This window comes from Peromyscus maniculatus, chromosome 1 (genome assembly GCF_049852395.1).
Source record: "Peromyscus maniculatus bairdii isolate BWxNUB_F1_BW_parent chromosome 1, HU_Pman_BW_mat_3.1, whole genome shotgun sequence".
Lineage (NCBI taxonomy): Eukaryota > Metazoa > Chordata > Mammalia > Rodentia > Cricetidae > Peromyscus > Peromyscus maniculatus.
This window is the reverse complement of record NC_134852.1, coordinates 161,772,409-161,783,161: the sequence shown is the minus strand read 5'-3', so window position 1 is coordinate 161,783,161 and position 10,753 is coordinate 161,772,409.

Below are 10,753 nucleotides of genomic sequence, written 5' to 3'. Positions count from 1 at the left end.
GACTTACTGGGAGAGTTATTTATTAATACTGGGGAAAGATAGCATGACAGACACTGAGGAGACTTCAGACCCACAGGGCTAAGTGAGGGCCCCATTCTATTGGTTTCAAAGGAGGGGGATGTCTCATGCTGTTTAGTTGATGAGTAGCTCACAGTACATGCCTGCAGTTAGATTATCTCAGATGTCTGCATAGCAGGGGTAGGAGGGGCAGAGGTTTATGTGTCTGTCACACAGGATGTGCCACCTGGAGCCCCTGATTACTTAGGCTTTTCATAAACGTCCTTTGGGATGGTAGCAAGAATCATGGAATCAGAGGCAGTCTCCTGGCGAGGTGCTTACCATTTCTTTGACAGCAGCTGTGAGGACAGAGGGAGAAAGAGGCTGCTGCAGGAGAACTTGGCTTAGGAGCTCTAGCCCAGATCTAACATTCTCACCAAGAAACCAGTGGCTTAAGGAGTTAGTCCCAGGATCAATTATTTGGGCTACATTTGTAACAAGATAGTCCTCTTATTTTAGATATTTTGATCTTAAAAAAAACTTTGATTTATCACAATCGTAATTAGGTCTCTCTGGGAGGATGCTCTAGACTCCCAGCCCTGACCCTGGTTTCTCCTCACAGTGAGAAGAGGGGAGGCCTATGTGATGGAGGTGGAGCCTACGCCTGTAGGATCAGACATTGACATGAGAATTACCTGGAGGCAGCATGCAGCTTGCTAGGTTCCACCCCCAGCATTTCCTACTCAGCAGATCTTTGTAAGCACATTTAATCCGAGGCTGGCACAGTTTTCCTCATGGGATCCAGAGTAAGCCAGAGGGAGGCTGGGGAATGTGAGCTCTTTTAGTTTTCCTCTTTTCATTCAAGTGCTTGATGAATGATGAATGAGTTTCATTTGTTTTTAAACACTGGGTATTGAACTGCTCAATTCAGCCCATCTGTGGGTAGGCTAGGTAGATTTTCAAGCAGACCAGGAATAATTAAAATCAGTGCCCCAAAGTAAACTTGCAGACCTGAGGTGTCCTTGAGGAAGAGGCTGCTCCAAGGAAATTCTTTCAGGGAGGTTGTGGCTTTTGTTGAATTTGTCCTTGTTACACACTGAGCCCTGAGCAACTAAGGAGCAGAGCCTTAACAGTTCCCTTGGTACTGTGAACGAAAGTCTTCATAAAGAAGCCATGCATTTCCTTTTCTTCTTTTCTTTTTCTTCTTTTTTTTTTTTTTTTTTTTTTTTTTTTTTTTTTTTTTTTTTGAGTCAGGGTTTCTCTGTGTAGCTTTGAAGCCTGTCCTGTAACTCACTCTGGAGACCAGGCTGGCCTTGAACTCACAGAGATCCACATGTCTCTACCTCCCTAGTGCTGGGATTAAAAGCGTGTGCCACCACTGCCTGGTGAAGCCATGCATTTTCAAAGACTCATTAGAACTTCAGTGACTGGAGATGTTGGAATATTGCAGGTTCAGAGCTTAAATTACAGATCATCTTGGCCTGTCTTTAGCTCCTTTTACATCTAGTCATTGCTAACTCTGTGTCCAGCCTAACACCCTCTGACTATTAGGTAAGAAGTTTGGAATATGCAAACAGACCCCTGACTCCCACCAAAGCTGAGTGTCATCAGATTGTACCTGAGACCCATAGTGGACATTACCTGCTCTGTTGGAAATTGCCCACCTGATGTAGCCACTAGTGCATCTGAAAAGCATGATTACGCTTTTCTTTGTTTTGTTACTACAAAGTCATGAAACTGTTTCCATGTTGGAATATGGAATTTGGGGCAGCCCAGATCTGTGTTCCTGGGCCCCTGTCACTATTTCTTTCCCCTCTTTGAGACAAGAGCTGCACTCTTGTGTTGATGGTACCAAAAAGCTGAGCACAGATGGTTAAAGAACATGCTGTTTAGAACTCTCAAACAAAATGAATAAACAAGCAAACACCTCTCCCCACTAATCCCCAGAAGTCTGGGGCAATGGCTCTTCGAATGAATGAAACAGGTAATTTGGACATTTGTGAGCTGCCCAGTGAGTATAACTTGTTGCTATGGCAGAGAAGGAACACTGAGTTCCTGTGGACATGCTAGGAATTCATGCTCTGGGTGGGGCCATAGCAAGGCTGGGGCTTATCAGAGTAGAAACAGCTCCACAAGGACAGTTTTAAAATTTTTTTAAAAAGGGGTTGAGGATTTAGCTGAGTGGTAGAGTGCTTGCCTAGCAAGTTCAAGGCCCTGGGTTCGGTCCTCAGTTCTGAAAAAAAAAAAGGCAACATAAATAGCCAGACGTGGTAGCACACGGGTGACCATATGCATACTGCACTCCTCAGAAACAAGCCCTAAGAATCCAAACCCTAGACCTGCTTGGGGAGGAGGTGTCTTTCTACACCGAGCCTCTTCTCTCTGTTCATTGGCCATTTGATGTTCTCCTGCCTGCTGCCAAGGCTGCTCAGAGTGTTGAGTTGAAGAACTCGCAAACTCAGTGACAGGCACAGATAAGAGTCTTGGGAAGGAGGGTGCTACCCATTCCCTTTCCTCCTTTGGTCATGGTTGCATTGGTTCATACCATTGGTGGGTATGCTTTTATTATTATAATGAAATTAGAAGGATCCCTAGATCATCTGGAGTGTTGACATGGCACCAGGACCAAACAGAGGCAGCCTGGAATCCTTCCTCTTAGCTTGCTGACGGTGTGTGATACTTTGGTAATTGACAGCTGGGGGATCGGGGTAATAAGCATCCAGGCTTTAATGGTTGTAAGCAAGGGCCACTTGATTGACAGAACAATACATTGTCAGTGATTTGGAGGCTCAGGATGGTGACATACTGATCAGATTCAGTCTTCCTTATCCACCCTCACCCTTCTCATCTCCAGTTTTATTTATATTCACATCACCTTTCATTTTGCTTCTTTGTGGGATAGAGGACATGCAGTACTTGGTTGTTTTTTTATTTTTGTTTTTGTTTTTTCTGTGTCTGGGTCATGCCACTTAACACAATTTCCTCTAGTACCTCTTTTTTGTTTGTTTGTATGTTCGTTTGTTTTTCGAGACAGGGTTTCTCTGTGTTGTTTTGATGCCTGTCCTGGATCTCACTCTGTAGACCAGGCTTGCCTTGAACTCACAGAGATCCACCTCTCTCTGCCTCCTGAGTGCTGGGATTAAAGGCCTACGCCACCACTGCTTGGTAATTTCACCCTTCTTTATGGCCAAATAATATCCCATGTGTTCATATGACACATTTTATTTATTCATTTATCCATTGATAGACACTTAGCCTATGGATCTTAGTTATATCTGTAGCTACATATTTTAGTTATTCTGAATAGTGCTACAACAAATATTTATGTGTTGTTGGAGGGCTTCTCTCCAGGTTCCACCAAGCCCCGCAGTCCCACAATCCACATATAAAATAATCACTCAGACGCTTATATTACTTATAAACTGTATGGCCATGGCAGGATTCTTGCTAACTGTTCTTATATCTTAAATTAACCCATTTTTATAAATCTATCCCTTGCCACGTGGCTGGTGGCTTACCGGCATCTTTACATGCTGCTTGTCCTGGCGGTGGCTGCAGTGTCTCTCCCTCCTTCTTCTTGTTTCCCCAATTCTCCTCTCTCCTTGTCCCACCTATACTTCCTGTCTGGTCACTGGCAATCAGTGTTTTATTTATATAGAGTGATATCCACAGCATTTATGTGCTGGTGTCCCTTTAGTGCACTGATTTCATTTTTTCTTTTAAAATATAATTCAGAATTGGGATAGCTGGGGCTGCAGCTATGGTGTTGAGGCTGTAAGCTCAGTCCCCAACACCAAAATACAATACAAAAGAAAGTATAGCTGGACATATGGTAGATCTATTTTTAGGTTTTTTTTCCCTAAGATTTTGTTTATGTGTATATGTCTCTGTGTGTATGTGTGCAGGTACCCATGGAGAACAGAACAGGTCACTGGAGCTGCAATTACAGGTAGTTGTGGGACATCCAACATAAGTGCTAGGAAATGAATCTAGGTCCTCTGTAAGCAGCAAGTGATCTCAACTGTTCATTCCTCTCTCAAGGAACCTGGTGTTCGCCAATTGCCTAGGCTAGCTGGAGAGTTAGCTCTGGGGTTCTGCCTGTCTCTGCCCTGCCAGTGCTAGGGTTACAAGCTTTTTCATTGTCACAAGTAGCTTTGTGTGGGTGCTGGGGATCCAAATTTAGCCCTGTCCCAGCTTGTGCAGCAGACACAAGCTAAGCCATCATCTCCCCAGGCCCAGCATTTGTTTTGATGTAAAATATATCCCTTACAGATCCAGATTATGTGCTATGATGATCAGGTTGTTTGAGACAGGATCTTGGGTAGCCCATACTTGCCTCAAATTTTGGTCCTCCTGCCCCACCTTCCAAGAGCTGGAATTACAGATACCTATCTCCTTTGTTTTTCTTACAGTTGATTTCTTTTATGCTTTCATTATTCCTTGTCCAATTGTCTTGGCCAGGGTTTCTATTGTTGTAAACAGACACCATGACCACAGCAACTCTTATAAAGGAAAACATTTAGTTGAGGTGCTGGCTTACAGTTTCAGAAATTTAGTCCATTATCATCATGGCAGGGATGTTGAAGGCTGGGAGTATGGTGATGTGCAGGCAGACATGAGGCTGGAGTATTCTACATCTTGATCCAAAGGCAACAGGAAGTGAACTGAGACACTGGGGGTGGCTTGAGCATATATGAGACCTCAAAGCCCCCTCCACAGTGACACACTTCCTCCAACAAGGCCATTCCTACTCTGGTGACATTTGATATTTTTTGAGGTGTTTATCTTTGTAGATAAGAGGGCACCAGCTCTCATTGCAGGTGGTTGTGAGCCACCATGTGGTTGCTGGGAATTGAACTCAGGACCTCTGGAAGAGCAGTTTGTGCTCTTAACCATTGAGCCATCTCTCCAGCACGACATTATTCTTTTGCTTTGTACCTTTACATGCATAAGTTCTTCTCTGATCTAGTGTAGTTGGGGTTCTAAATACTTCCTATACTTGGGTATCCATTTTTCCCTAGGCCTAGAAAATTTCTGATACAATTTTAGGGAACTAATTCTCTATTTCTTCAGTGTTTACTTTAGCTCATTTGTCTGTCTAGTGGATTATCAGGTATGCTCTTTTGATTTTATCCTAAAGTTCTTTGACATAGTGGTCCTGCTTACTTAAATTCTTTCCTTATTTATGTCTGTGGTATTTCATCAACCACGTTCTTAATACCTGATATTTAGTCTTTTGTTAGAGCAAGCCTATTGATGCTTTTCAATGTGGTTTTTGAGTCATTGAATTTTAAATTTCCAATGTTTTTGTTTCTTTCCAAATCTCAATTTCTGTGCTTACGTTTTTGTAGCATGAATCTTAAAAGTTCTTATTAATAAAATCAAACCTGAGCCAGGTACTGGGGTGAACACTGGAAGATCAGAGACAGAACAAGCCACAGCTAACCTCACCTGGCCAACTTCTCAGCTGATCTTGTTTCCTCAGACTGGAAGCCTCTGTGTCATATCCAAATGGCTCTCAGCTGAACAGTGCTGCTCGAAAGCCTGAAAGCTTAACCAGCCAAATGTTGCTGGCTTCTGGTCTTCATGCCTTATATATCTTTCTGCCTTCTGCCATCACTTCCTGGGATTAAAGGCTCACTTTCTGGGATTAAAGGCGTGAATCACCATGCTTGGCTGTATCCTTGTGGCCTTGAACTCACAGAGTACGAGGGACTTCTGTCTCTGGAATGCTAGGATTAAAGGTGTGTGTGCCACTATTTTCTAGCCTTTGTATCTAGTGGCTGTTCTGTCTCTGACCCCAGATAAATTTATTAGGGTACATAATATTTTGGGGAACACAATGCCACCACACTTTTTTTTAATCCCCATTGTTGTTTTTTCTCATTCTTTCCCCCCTGTCTTTCCTTTCCAGGTCTTGGATTGAACTGATATTGTTTGGATCTATGTGGCCAGTCACCATATTTACTAGTAAACTTTTGAAATTTTCATCTGGCATTTTAGCCTTTTCGTTATCTTTGAATTCAGCAATTGAAGAGCTATAGGTCTTGGAGGAGTGAGGTTGTTTTGCTTTACCATATCTCTTGCATTTCTGTAATGCAATTTGTTCATCTGTTTGGTTTGGATGCTTCTTTAGATTTTATTTAGGGACCATCACATTGAGTATTGTACTTGATCTCTATGTGTGTGTATGTGTATGCATGTGTGCATGTTTATGTATGTGTGCACACATTTGGAGGTCAAGAGACCAATGTTGGGTGTCTTTCTTACATACTTTCCACCTTATTTTTTGAGACACGGTCTCTTCCTGAATGTGGAGCTGAGTAATTCAGTTAGATTGTCTGTTGAGCAAGCCAGGGATCCTGTGGCTTTGTCTCACCAGCACTGTTACAGATACGTGTTGCTGTACCCTATTTTTTTTTTTTTTGTGGGTAATGGTGTTCCAAACTCAGGTACTCATGCTAAGGAGGGAATTTTATTGACTGAGCCATCTCTTTAGCTCCAAGCATTGTACTCTTGAGTCCTCATTCTCTGGTATCATAAGATGAGGAGAAAACAAAGTTTTACAACATCAAGGACATTAAATCACACTGCATATTTAAGGTTGACTGAAGCCTATTAATATGTAACCAATGACCATAAACCAAAACTATGGAAAAACCTAATGTTTTCTGTAATGTGACATGTGTTATAAAATTAAAAATTACTTAGGACAAATGTGAACATAGTAAGTGAACAAGACAAAGGAAGTAGATGGGGAATTGGAAAGATAAAAGAGAAGTAAGGTCAAGTAAATGAAGGAAATAGAAAAAAAAAGAAAAACAATGGTGTTACCCAGCACTTGACCCTGCACAATACAATATCAGCCTGCCAGGTAAGATATGACTGCGGATGTAATTGTGACATGGATGTTATGGGGATAACCAACCAATCTACAACTGAATTGGAGGCTGACTCCACAGGAGGGAATTAATGACTCTTACAGTAAACCTGGTCAAAAATCTATGGCTGAGGAAGACACAGCACCTAGCAGGGACAAACTATTGTTATTTTGGTATGTGGTCTTGTTGTCAAACTGCCTTCTGAATACTGGTTTACATCTGTACATTTGTGCTGCTCTAGGTCTTTGTCAGAGAAGTTTCTTCTTGCAGTGGACAGTGGTTAATGCAGAGACTCGTAACTTGTCAAACTGTTGATAGTAAGTGAATGTGAGTGCTCAGCCTTAGGTGAGACATCTGTGTCAACCTCTCCCCACCACCTGAAGGTTTAGAGAGGATCACAGAAGAGGGGTCAGGAAGAATATAAGAGCCAGAGGATAGACATGAGTGCTGAAAAAATGCTATCTTCTGGATATGACATGAGTGTTACATACATGAACTCACAGTGCTGTGGTTACTTGCACAAGCCCTGCATGTGACCATGACAGTTAAAATACCAACATGCCTTTTGCCCTAGCTCTCCAGAGGCAGAGGCAGGCAGAGCTACCTGACTTTGAGGCTAGCCTGGTCTACAAAGTGAGTTCCAGGACAGCCAGGGCTCCATAGAGAAACCCTGTCTCAAAAAACCAGTAAGTAAGTAAGTAAGTGAGTAAGTAAGTGAGTGAGTAAGTAAATGCCAACATGGATGGGGGAAGAGTGTCTGAGGGCCCTGTCTGAGGGCCTATTGGCAGTTGACAGCTTCTGGGAGAGGGAAAGTCACTTTTCCTTTGGGGCGTGGGCATTCGTATATTTATTAGTCTTGACGCAGTGGATGGCAAAACACCGATGTGCTTATGGGCAGCACCAATTGGACTCAATGGGTTACATTCAAATGCGAGAGGGACAAGAAGGTGGGGGACAGATGTGCTTAGGGGACCAAGGGATAGTCAGAAGAGGGGGTAGGGGGTGGATATCATCAAGCTGCATTATATAAAATGTAAGATAGGTTCAGCTGGGCAGTGGTGGCACACGCCTTTAATCTCAGCACTCAGGAGGCAGAGCCAGGCAGATCTCTGGGTTTGGGCCAGCGTGGTCTACAGAGTGAGATTTAGGACAGGCACGAAAACAACATGGAGAAATCCTGTCCCTCGAAAAACAAAAACAAACACAAACAAACAAACAAACAAAAGTAAGATATTTTCAAAGAATAAATTTAAAATGTTATGATGGGGAAGGTAAAAGAGGAAGATATTAGAAAATAAAAAAAAGAGAAAGAAATAGTTCCCAGTAATGAGAAAGTTCAAATCCAAAATTAGACAAACGTTAGAAGGAAAAAACAAAAATAAAAGATTGTTTTAAAACAGCTACCATCACCACAGGCAAGCAGGCAAGCAAACAAACAAAAAAAACTGACCTATTAACTATAGAAAGAAAGTTTGAATTCACTCTCCCAGACTCCTCTCTGTCCCCCGTTCTCAGACCCTTCCTCCCTTAAGTCAGTTTTCAAATGAGGGGTTCCCTCTCAAGATGGTGGAGCCCCTGCATTTCTCAGTCACGGTGACTTGCACCTGATTTGGAAGCTTGTGAGGCTTTGGGCTTGTCCTGAGTGTAGGACTCTAGGTCTCCTCTCACAGGGCTGCCTGCCTTCGGGGTGGTGGCACCTCACAGCTGCAAGTCCTCCACCTGGAAGCCATGCGCGGAGGGAGTGGTTTGCTAGCTTCTGCTTTGTGGGCGCCATGGGCCCCGGCCCCCGACTGGGAGTGGCTGGGGCCTTGCTTGCTTGACCTTGATCAGATGTCCTCCCTATTCCGATTCCCTGCCGGTATCCACCCTTCTGAATGCTTAAGGGAAGTTCCTTGTTTGTGTATCCTGCATATTGGGCGTTAACAACTTAGATGCAAGAATGTAGAACATTGAGTCTGGAATGTAGACCATTGGTAGCGAACTTCTGCCCTCCGGGGGTTCCTCCATTTGTGCTGTAAACCTGTATGTATTTAAGGTTTCTTCCCTCTTTCAATAAATGGCATTCGACATCCAAACGTACGAATGACTCGCTGTCTCTTGTCTCTATTTTTTAATCCGCAGCCCTTCGCTAGGACATGGTGAACGGGTATTGGTAATGCGGGCGTTACTGCTACAGCGCTTGCCATCTTTTCAAGGATCCTGTCACTACCCCTTGAGTTTCCGACCCTTGTCTTCTCTTTCTCTTTCTGTAATGAGGCCCTTTCTCTCTCTCCTCTCTTCCTCTTTCTAAGACAGGATCTCACTATGTCGCCCTGGATAGCCTGGAACTTGCTTTATAGACCAGGGTGGTCTGGAACTCACAGAGACCTGCCTGCCTCTGCCTCCAGAGAACTGTGTGGGGATCCAAGGCGTAGGCTACCACACTTGGCAAATCCCACCACACCCCCCACCCCATTTCTCCTCTCTTTGACAGAGTTACAAGGAAGCAGCTTTTTGTCTGCCATATTACCCAAAAGTCTCTCTGTTAGGTTTTCCTTTCACTCCCTCTACTTTGAGACAACTTAATGTTTTTTGTTTTGTTTTTATTTTATTTTATTTTTTGTGGAAGAAAGACATTTTCCTTACATGGAAATGCTCCATATCACCCAAATATATGATAGATGTGGAGGAGGAGTGGGTTTCTGTGGCTTTTTCAATTTCATGTGGTTTAATTCTGGAAATTTTTCCTTCTATTTTTTCTCTTTCAATTCTGTTTTTCAATTGTCACCTTAAGTTTTGATTTCTGTGTTGCACACAATGGTTTTAACGTCTAACATTCTTTTTCATGTGAACATTCTATCTCAGTTTCTTTCCCACTAGCCATAATGCAGTTAGGATGTCACTTTTACTTAAACATTTATGCTGGTGTAAGCTCTTTGGTTAGTGATGCTGGCAGTTGTATCCCCTTCTCTGAAGAGTTCTTGCTTTTCTTTGTTTACTTGGTCAGCCATAAAAGGCAGGCATTTTAGGAACCTGAACTTTCTGAAGCGTGTTTGTACTGTCCTAGAGAGCAAGCACCCATCAGCCTTGAGGATGTGAACCAAGTTTAGGACAGTAGGCATTGCTAAAACCCTCTTTTCTTTCTCTCTCATTTTCTCCCATGCCCTGGCATGGTATGAAGCCATGATTGCTTTACTGGGGAAGAAAACTCGGAAATATTCAGAAAGACATAGGAGGGAAATTATAAATTAATATGATTAGGACACAAGCTTGCCTAAGTTGCACAGTGTTGCTTTAAATAATGGAGAGCACGGTGGATGGACTTCAACAAAGCTTATGACAACCAGAGATTTTCATTCAGACTATGGAGTAGTACCATGGGTTGGATGGAGGAAGATACTGAGTTGGATTACTTAGGCAGTGACTGGCAAGTTGTACAGAGTAGCAATGAGAGAGTTTAGTACAGTGGCCACAGGAGAGGCCAACGTTTCTTATCATCTGTGGTCATTTTCACTTTTGGCTACAGAAATGAGAAACTTACTTGCAGGGCAGTGCAAGATGATGCTTGACCAAACACTAGTGCTCCAGATGCCTGGTCCCCAGGCTTGATTGTCATATTGATAGCTGTTGCTAGATTTTTCCGCCTTGCCCACAGTCAGGACAAATCTTTGTCACCCGCCAGTCCCACAGCCGCTCAGACCCAACCAAGTAAACACAGAGACTTATTTTGCTTACAAACTGCATGGCCATGGCAGGCTTCCTGCTAACTGTCCTTATCTTGCTAACTGTGCTTTTATCTTAAATTGATCCATTTCCATACATCTATACCTTGCCATGTGGCTGGTGGCTTACTGGCGTCTTCACATGCTGCTGGTCATGGCGGCGGCTGCAGCGTC